This window comes from Silene latifolia, chromosome 10, assembly GCF_048544455.1.
Source record: "Silene latifolia isolate original U9 population chromosome 10, ASM4854445v1, whole genome shotgun sequence".
Lineage (NCBI taxonomy): Eukaryota > Viridiplantae > Streptophyta > Magnoliopsida > Caryophyllales > Caryophyllaceae > Silene > Silene latifolia.
Genome location: NC_133535.1, coordinates 111,693,923 through 111,703,997, shown reverse-complemented (window position 1 = coordinate 111,703,997; position 10,075 = coordinate 111,693,923). Strand labels below are relative to the sequence as shown.

The following is a 10,075-nucleotide window of genomic DNA, read 5'->3' as shown; positions in this document are numbered from 1 at the left end:
GTAGTTTGCCAAAATTCTAAGTCAAGTCTCAAGTCCAGCAAAATATTAACGAAAACTCGTAGACTATGAATATACGATTCTACTAATAACATGTCAATTAGCAAGGCTTAGGCGTAAACAAATGCAATTGCAATGTCATCATTGAAATACTACCGTTCCGACTCAACCTAAATGCTAAAATAAACGTGCATTTTTTGAAATTTTTTTTTTTGAAATATTTCAATTTTTTTGGTATTTTCTGTATATATGTATGAAATGAAATAAACAATGCAAATCAGAAATGTAAACGTGAATGCAAGCAGATGATATGCGACGCAAAACCCTTCCCCAAACCAAATCGCACAATGTCTCTATTGTGCAAAATCATGTAATGAAATAAAAGAGAAATGGGAATTTGCGAGAAAAGAAATAAATATGACATGAAGTGGAACTTGGGAACTCACAAGACTTTAAGCGCAGCAAAAGGAAACCTCCCCAAACCAGCGTGAGCTAGGAGGTCTCAGTAGCCAGCAGTGCTACCAATAAATACCTGAAAAGACAAACAAAGTACCACGCATAAAATCGAGAAAACAATAATGAAGCGGTATTATGTGCATAATTGAGAAAAATAGAAGAAATAGATAATATGACGGAAGATAAAGTGGAGTAGAAAACTCCCTCAATTCCGCAAATCGACCCAACTTAGCAGGAGAGAGGTCGTGAACAAGTACAGCAGTGCAGGGCGGTCGATCGACCACATCACTCAGTCGATCGACCGAAGTGAAAGGAACAGTAGCTCCTGGAAAATGCAGACCAGTCGATCGACTACATAGCCCATTTGATCGACTGAAAATACTGCTGTAACTTCAGATTTCTTCGTATTTGCTCAATTACTTGAGCTAATGAGGTCTAAAAACCTGGAAGTGCACAATAATACGCTTCCAAAATTGCGCAAAATCCATAGTAATGTCTAAAGCGTATAAAATCCTAAGCAAACAAAATAAAATGCGAAGTCTTGCACAAACAAAAGCGATAAAAAGTGTCTAAAAGCAATAAAATGAAGTTTTTGATAAAGCGCGTGATCAACTAGTAGTTGATCAAAAACGGCCACGGTATGGCCCACTTCGTCGGCTTCTGGCTACATGAGGTAGCCTCAACGGTGCTTATCTTCTCAGCTGCACCCTTCTTAGCTTCCACGTCCGTATGGCTCAACGGATCAACACTCTCATCATCTCCCCAATCAATGATCTCTTCGGACTCGTCAGAATCCAAGTCGGACTCCGTTATTTTGACCGGCTCGTCATCAACTTCCTCATCGGTGGCATAGCTAAGGCAACCAAGACCTCCTCTTTGAATGATCGGCTTCTTCACAGCTGAAGTAACTTGCAGCTCGTCCTTCCCCAAATCAGCTCCTTCAATATCAGAAATAGACAAATCTTCCTCCAATTTGCTCCCAGTCTGGGGTGGAGGGGTTACAACAGGAATAGAGATAGGCATATCAGGAAGCGCAAAATACGATTTCTTTTCAGAAACCGTATTGCAAGTCACAGGCCACATGGGGTCCTTTTTCTTAGCCGGCTGGGCAAAGACAATAGAATGCTTTCCCACTTTGAAGGTCAAGGTTCCTAGACCGACATCTATGACTGCACCAGCAGTGTGCAGAAACGGTCTACCCAATATGATGGGAATATGGGCATCCTCAGGCATATCAAGCACAACGAAGTCAACAGGGAAGAAAAACTTCCCTATTTGGACAAAAATGTCCTCTAAGACTCCTATTGGCTAGACCGCAGATCGGTCAGCCATCTGAACTGTCATGTCGGTCACTGCAAACCTAGTCAACTTGAGCTTCCTAGCAAGACTCAAGGGCATTACACTTATACTAGCTCCTAAGTCACATAATGCCTTCTCAATAGAGAAGGTACCTATGCTACAAGGAACGGAGAAGCTACCTGGGTCTTCTAGTTTATGGGGTGCAGTGTAGGTTAAATAAGAACACGACTCTTTAGTAAGTGCGACAGTATGCACAGTTTCAAGTGACCGCTTCTTGGACAAAAGTTGCTTCATAAATTTAGTATAAGCGGGCACTTGGTTTACTAACTCGAGAAAAGGAACCTGTACATTCAAGCTACGAATAACTTTTTCAAATTTATTTAAAGATACTTGTTCCTTCGTCGGCACTAATCTCTCTGGATATGGGGTTGTAAGAAGTAACTTAGCCCTCTCCTCTAAATCTCGCATACCGGCATCCGTGGACTTAGGCTGAAAGTCCACTACCTTCTCCTTATTGAAGCTTGACCCCTCTTCAGACCGTCTCAAATGTGAGCCATTAACCGTCATTGGGTCGAACTTCGGAACCGGGACTGACCCATCAGCACTCGGGTCTTCCCTCAATATTTTCGGAGTTGTAATACCCCGAAACAAATGATCCCTCAAATTATTAGGCATCGGAGGACGAAAAGAATCACCATCAGCAGCGATTCCAGTCGATCAACCAGGTTGGTCAGTCGATCGACTGGTTTCAACAGTACCAGAAGCTCCTGTAACCCGCACTTCAGTCGATCGACCGGGTATATCATTCGATCGACTGATATACCTGGTAGACGCCTTTTTCTTTCCTTTGCTCGTTCTAGCTTTGTTTTGACTCGGTTTCGCCTCATCTTTTGCAGCACCGTCCTCGACCATAGCAGGCCCCTCCAGGGTGGACCCACTCCTCAAAGTGATGGCATTACGGGTCTCCTTTTGGTCAGTTTGAGTCGGTAAGTGTCCCGGGGCTCGTGATGATTCTTGCTAGCCAATTGAGCAATTTGGCTCTCTAGCATCTTCATACCGGCCTCTCTAGCTTGGGACTCTTTCAGCAACAAGTTCTTCAATTCAGTGAAATCAGAACATTGGGCTTGTTGCTGTTGCTGAGGAACATATGGAGGCTTTTGATATTGTTGTTGCTTATGATGAGGGGGCACATAAGGCGGCTGCTGCCGCTGCTGCGGAGGTGGAGTTGGATTTAGGACATTTTGGCTCCTCCAACTCAAGTTGGGATGGACATTCGGTTCATAGTACGTGTTTGTCTGCCTATAATGTTGAAGGGCAGCACAAGACTCAAAGGGAGCACTGCAGTTTTCTGAAACATGCCCTTCTCCTCCACATCTTCTACAGATGAAAGGACCGTCTGAAACAGCATTCACCTGATATATCCCTCCTTTCGAAGCTCCTCCCAACTCGTACTTGTCAAACCTTGCAGTGAGAGATTCTAGTGCAGCTACAGAAGAAGATTCAGCAGCTCTCCTTTGATTTCCTCGGGAGTTCCCATACTCAGCTTTGTGGGTGGCTAAGTCATCAATGATCTTCCACCCTTTAGTCTCTCCCATATTCTCAGCAAATCGGCCATTGGCTGCAGCATCCAAAATAGCCCTCTGATCGTCATACAGCCCGTTATAGAACTGATTGCAAAGACTCCATTTTTCAAATCCATGGTGCGGAATGGTTCGCACCAGCTTCTTGAAACGGACCCATGCTTCATGGAAATTCTCATCAGGTCCCTGTTTAAAGCTCGTGATTTGAGCTCTAATGGCATTCGTCTTCCAGGCAGAGAAGTATTTCTTGTAGAATGCCAAGGCCAAAGAATTCCAATCGGTGATCCCATGAGCGGCTCGATCCAAATCTCTATACCACTCCCTTGCTGCATCACGAAGGGAGAATATAAACATGGTTTCCTTTATTTGATCCTGAGTCACACCAGTAGGCGGGGGTATAGAGCAGCAATAGTCGATAAAAATCTCCATATGCTTGGTTGCATCTTCATTTGAAGCTCCCCCGAGCTGGTTTCTCTGAACCAGGTTTATATAGGAAGGCTTTGGCTCGAATTTTCTTGCCTCCCCTGGTAGTTCGAATCCTTTGTAGAGATTCGCAGCTGTCGGCTCTGAGTGACTAGCAATAATTGCTTCTTCAGCCATGACTGGGATTTCTGGAGAAGTGACTGTCTCAGCTGAAGAGGTAGAAACAGGAGATGAGTATGGATCCTCCTCAAAAAGTTCGTTCTCGTAGTAACTTGACAAAGTACTCAGCTCTTCCTCTGTCGGTAATATCCTTTGTGATCGTCTCAACTCGCGCAAGGATTTCTCAATCTCAGGATTGAATGGTACTAGTTCACCACCCTGTGACCTGCGCATAAGAAGAAACTACAAAAAGAATATGAGAAAAGTTTAAGGAACGGATGTCCCTTAAACTAAGAAAGACTAAATAAAAACAACTAAAAATTAGAACAATTGCCTCCCCGGCAACGGCGCCAAAATTTGATACCCGTCGTTGTGAATACCAAAAATAAGATTTATAATTTCCTATTAAAACTAACCTAGGCTAGTGGTAACAGGGTCGAACCACAAGGAGGCGAATGTAATTAATAGTTGTCTAATTTAGTCTAAGGTAACGAAAGTGGGGGTTTAAGTGATTTGGTCTAAAGCTAATAGCAAATAAAGACAATAAACTAAATACGTGAATAAGACAGATATTAAAAAGGGGTGCAAGGATGATCGGTTTACTATAGTTTCGGCGGCAGCATACTAAACAGGTCTAAATCAAAACACATGAGGTGGGAAATAAAGAGGTCCTCTCGGTCCACTCTTAACAAATAGCATCTTTCGATCTCGCTATAAGTCCCTAATATCACTCATATTGACTCTCGTCCTGAAAAGTGACTTATAATCTAAACTTTACCTATCTTTCGATCTCAGCATAGTTTAGTCATTTTAATTGGTGATCTAACAACTGTCCCTATCTCTCGATCTAATGGGTCAGTCAAATCCTAAACATTCAACTAGTCGTGTGCACTCGATTCGTCGAATAAAGAATTAAAACAATTAAAACGAAAATAAAACCTCACGTGGTCAGTCGATCGACCAGGTATGGCGGTCGATCGACCAACACGCGAATCAGGCCGTGTTCATTATATTGCCGCCTACACTATAATTCCCCTACATCCTAGCACGAATAAATTAGCTACTCATACTAAGAATGATAACGATAATGAAATTAACGAAATAGACAGAAGAATCCATGCTTAAAATAACGGAATAAAAAGCTAGCATAAAACGATAATTATGGTTTCGGGAAACTAACTAACAATTCTATATCTATGAATGCAAATAAAGTAATCAACTGGAATAAGAAGAATACCAAGATCGCAGAAGAATTGTAACGGAATGATTGAAAGCACAAACGAAAATCCAATGCGAAATAATATCCCGAACCCTAATTATTAAAGCTAACGAAAACTGAATGTAAAACTGATGAATTTCTGAATAAAAGCTAGATGAATATCTCTGGAAGCTAGGTTACGTTATATAGCAAACTAACGTAACACTTATTATTAAAACCTAAACACAATGGGCTTGCATTTCCTCAATCTTTTAATTCTCGTCTGAAGCACGGTCTGGTCGATCGACTAGGATGCTCAGTCGATCGACTGAGCTGCTGTGTACAGTAGCTTCTGTAACCCGTGAGTTGGTCGATCGACTGAAGGTAGTGGTCGATCGACTGCTTTGACTGATCCTTGACTTCTATAATATCGTAGATTTGTCTTTTGGGCCTTGGAATGCGCACCAAGCTCGTTCCTTGAGTGAATACTTCACGTCAAATGCAATGTAAGGTACTCGGGGACGGATTTAGCTTGATTTTCGCTGAAAGCTTCACATTTCTGCAATAATGTACAAAAATACGGAAGTAGACGGAAATAGGGGAAATGTAGCATAAACTACATGAATGAGCTCTGAAATGCGTGGAAAATGGGATGTAAAACATCATATAAAAGACACGCATCACTCATCTAGGACGATCCCGATTTCGGTTAACCTGAATACAAGATGGATCAGATTGACAAGTCCGCATTTTACTTTGTATTTGCAAAACGCCTTTCTAATACAAATGGATCACGTTATGCACTATAAACCTAACTCGGTAAATGGATGTTTAATTTCTATCTTGCATGCAAATCAACACTAAATCCAACTTGACATCAATTACTTGATATTTGGATAAACAACTGATATAGAAAGCTCACATGTTAGGCTTAAACTTGTGGATGCGCATTCATGCATTTACCCGTTTTATCAACTTTTGCATTCAACCAACCAAGATTGATCAGTAGAGGCCGCTACCGCGGGTGGGATTGGTTGTCCGACTAATGAGATTCCCTATACGTACCTTCACCTCTTACTCAGAAACTTTGGATAGTGGACGACCTTATCCAGGGCGAACGAGAGTCATTCTAGAGATAGGATGCTAAAGAGGGACGACTCCTTATCTTTAGTACCTATGTCAAACACCTCTTTTTGTCTTGGTTGACCTAGGTATAAAGTGGATTCGAACGGTTTCCATGCATCCCACAATTGCTTGGTGGTGACTCCGAACATCTCTAAAATCATTTCGAGATCCTTGCCAAGACGAAACAGCCCGATCTAAAGCGATCCGGTTGCAAGCATTTTTACGCCACTGAGCGTGGATTTCAGATTGCCGCATATCCACAGATTGGTTTGGCGTGCGGGTGGCTTATGTCCACGGCAAACCACTCAAGTTGGCCTTCAACCCGCTCGAGTCAAATACAACTCGCTCGAGTTGATGCCCAGACTGCGTCGCACGGATCTCCTTTGAAACGTGCAAGGCTCTATTCGACACTTAAACTTATTTCCTAATCTACCCTTGCTTAAACCTAATGTTGTACCCATTATATATACTCCATTTGTAATAATCAAAAGATTAAGTTCCCTTAGTTTAGATTAAGCTCTCACTAGGAGTAGATTAACCTTTAATCTTTCCACATATTGTACTTTAATCTTTCCTTAATCATTGTTCAAGATTTTTTATTGGGTAATTGAAGATTATTGGGTTATTATTTGGAGAATTGATAACTCTTCATCAATCAATCAAGTTCTGTTCTATTATTCTTTCCTTTCCATTTATTCATCTTAAGATTGGTATAATTTATTCACTCTTTACTTAATTATTGCTTATTGTTTCACTCTTCCATCATGTTTATACTTGTTTTTTTTTTTGGTAAAATGTGAGAGTATATTATATATAAAAATATGGAGTCAATTACATACTAGAAAGGCTAATCACTTCGAAATTTCAAGTAAATTTTAAACTTCCTAACCAATCTAGCTCATGTGTAGTCATCCTACTCTTGTCTCTTTCCCTTATTCTCTTCCTCACGTCCTCACTGATCCGTTGAGCCAGGCACACAGGCCTCATCAGAACCTGCTCAACTCTACATTTGTTCCTTTGCTGCCATACTTGATACAGAATGCTCAAACCCAAAGCAACCTTCACCCCTTGCTGAATTTTCAAGCCAGAATTATGGACACACCAATGCAAAATGTCACCATCAGGGAGCTTTAAACCAGTACATTCCATCACTGCCTGTAGAACTCTCCTAATGTAGGCACACGCAAAGAATAAATGCTGTTGCGTCTCTTCTGCTAACCCACATAGGACACACTGTCCATCAACATCCATCCCAAATCTCATAAGTCTGCTATTTGTGTGCAACGAGTTGTGAGCAAAGAGCCATCCCAGGAACCTGTGTTTAGGTAAACTCCAGTTATCCCAAATAGCCTTAGACCACTCCACTGTGGGTTGTGTCCCTCTGAGCCACTCATAACAGCCAGCAGGAGTGTACCCAGAGGGTTGCACCTGCCATATCCCCTGCAAATACCCAGCTGCTAACCTCTGCTTCACTCTGCATATCCTCCTCCACACCCAACTGGAATTACTTGTTGGAGCATATTCCTGCCATTCCCTCCCCTTCAGATAGTTAGCATTAACCCATTTCACCCATAAGGACTCCTTGTTTGTAGCTACCCAATCCATAAGTCTTCCAACCATAGCTATATTCCATAGTTCTTGATTTTTAAGCCCCAATCCCCCTTCTTTATTTGGTCTGCAAATTGTATCCCAAGCAACTAAAGGAGAGCGCCTATAATCTGCACTGCAATCCCATAAAAAGTTCCTGCAAATGGCTTCTATTCTCAGAATTACTCCCTTAGGGAGAACAAAAACAGATGGCCAATATGAATGCAACGTGTTCAGAACATGTTTAACCAGGGTTAGCCTTCCTGCATACGAGAACTTCCTTGCACCATAACAGTGTATTCTATTGCAAATCTTGTCCACCAAACATTCACAATCCTTCTTCTTAAGCCTAGTAGTCTGAATGGGCATCCCTAGATTTTTGAAAGGCAGCTTGCCCTCCTTAAAGCCAGACACACTCAGGAATTCATTCTTGAGCTCTTCAGACACTCCATTAAAGTAGACATTGGACTTAATTGGACTCACTTTAAGCCCTGAAGCTTTTGAGAAAGAGGAAAATGATTTAAGCATAAGCATCATTGAATCAGCATCCCCATGAATAAACATCAAAACATCATCTGCAAACATTAAATTTGTAACTCTCAGCTGCTTGCAAAGTGGATGGAACTTGAATCGTATTTGGTGCAAAGCATACATAAGCATTCTGGTCAAGTAGTCCATGCACAATGTGAATATTAGAGGAGATAATGGGTCTCCTTGTCTCAACCCTCTCTTAGCAGGGAAATACCCAAAGTTTTCTCCATTAAGAGCCAAAGAAATAGAGGGAGTTGTAATACATTGCATGATTTTACTCTTAAAGAACTCAGGAAACATGTTTATACTTGTTAATGTTAGGTTCATATACCTATTATTAGACCCTTCTAATAGTGAACTAATTAACATATTAATGTGAGTTCATTAGATCTAGTGCATGCATAACTAAATAAGTGATTAAATGAGAAAAACAATGTCCTTTACATTGTTGAGTGGCTCGAAAATAAGGGCACAAATAAGGTCACCTTCCTTATTTGATCTTGAGCTTAAATGTAATGGATGATCCTCCAAAGTCCCAATGTAGAGATCCTCCTTTGATTGCACCCAAAACAAATCCCTTAAACTAATATATTAATTAACTAGATTAACACACTAGTATTCTTAAAATAAATTCTAATATTATCACTATTACTACACTAGTAATCTAATATTTATGATAATATTGGATGAACAATATCTATTTCTAAAAGCTTTTTTTAGAGAGAAGTAGACAAGAGAATATGAGATAATGCATGTAGAATGAATGAATAATAGAATAGTGTAAAATGAGAACAAATTCTCATAATAAGAGAGGAAGGGGCCGGGTAGAAGAGGCCAAGGAATGGCATCTACTTTTGCTTTTACTCTTCTCCAAATATGTAGGTGTGTAAGCTAGTGTAGGTTAGCCATGATTAGGTTATTTTATCTCATAAAATAACTCACCCACTAACAACTTCCACCCTCCATTTTTTCGGTCACCATGTATAAAATGGACTACTATTTTATTTTATAAATTTGTCACTTGTCACACAATATGTCACATGTAGTATGTTACATGTTATTAATTAATTTAATGTATATTTATCAAATAAATATCATTTTATAAATTAATTAAATTACATACAACAAATTAACAAGTGATTCTTGATCACATAAATAAAATGGGTCATATAATTATAATTTATAACACATTGTAATTATAATTAACCATTCATTCTTATCTCTATTGTTTCACAAACAATAATCAATTTTAGTAATAAAGCATTTTAATTACTAAAATAAATCTTATTTAATCCAATTACAATAAGATATAAATATTCTCTCTCACAAATGAATTGTTCAATTTTAAGGAATTGATTAACTTGTATCGTCATACAATTAATCAACTTGTCTATTAAGGGAATTGTCCTATAGGTGTGACCTTAACGGATCAACTGATCACCACCGTCAAACGACAGTAATGTCAAACTCTAGTTAGCCAATCATTACTGATTAATGTTGATCAGTTGACTATATAAATGAATCATCCCTTACGTATTCTTAATTTCAGATTTAAACATGTGATCGCACTATTGTTGAGGACACATACTCCAACAATCTCCCACTTGTCCGAGACAAGTGTGCGTCACCAATTCTCATGTCCTATTACAATCTCCCACTCAATGCAAGGTGTCTCGCAGGTCGTACTTGTATTTGATCCTATCTTGAGCGGTTTCCTCGA

The 10,075-nt window shown here is 40.0% G+C and overlaps 1 non-coding gene across 1 annotated transcript; it reads left to right on the top strand.

Annotated features, from left to right (window-relative positions):
• The first annotated feature begins 3,444 nt into the window (after window positions 1–3,444).
• On the top strand, window positions 3,445–3,551 carry LOC141609675 (small nucleolar RNA R71). The gene has a single exon (XR_012527595.1). It is a non-coding gene; the product is annotated as a small nucleolar RNA R71 (small nucleolar RNA).
• The last annotated feature ends 6,524 nt before the right edge of the window (window positions 3,552–10,075 follow it).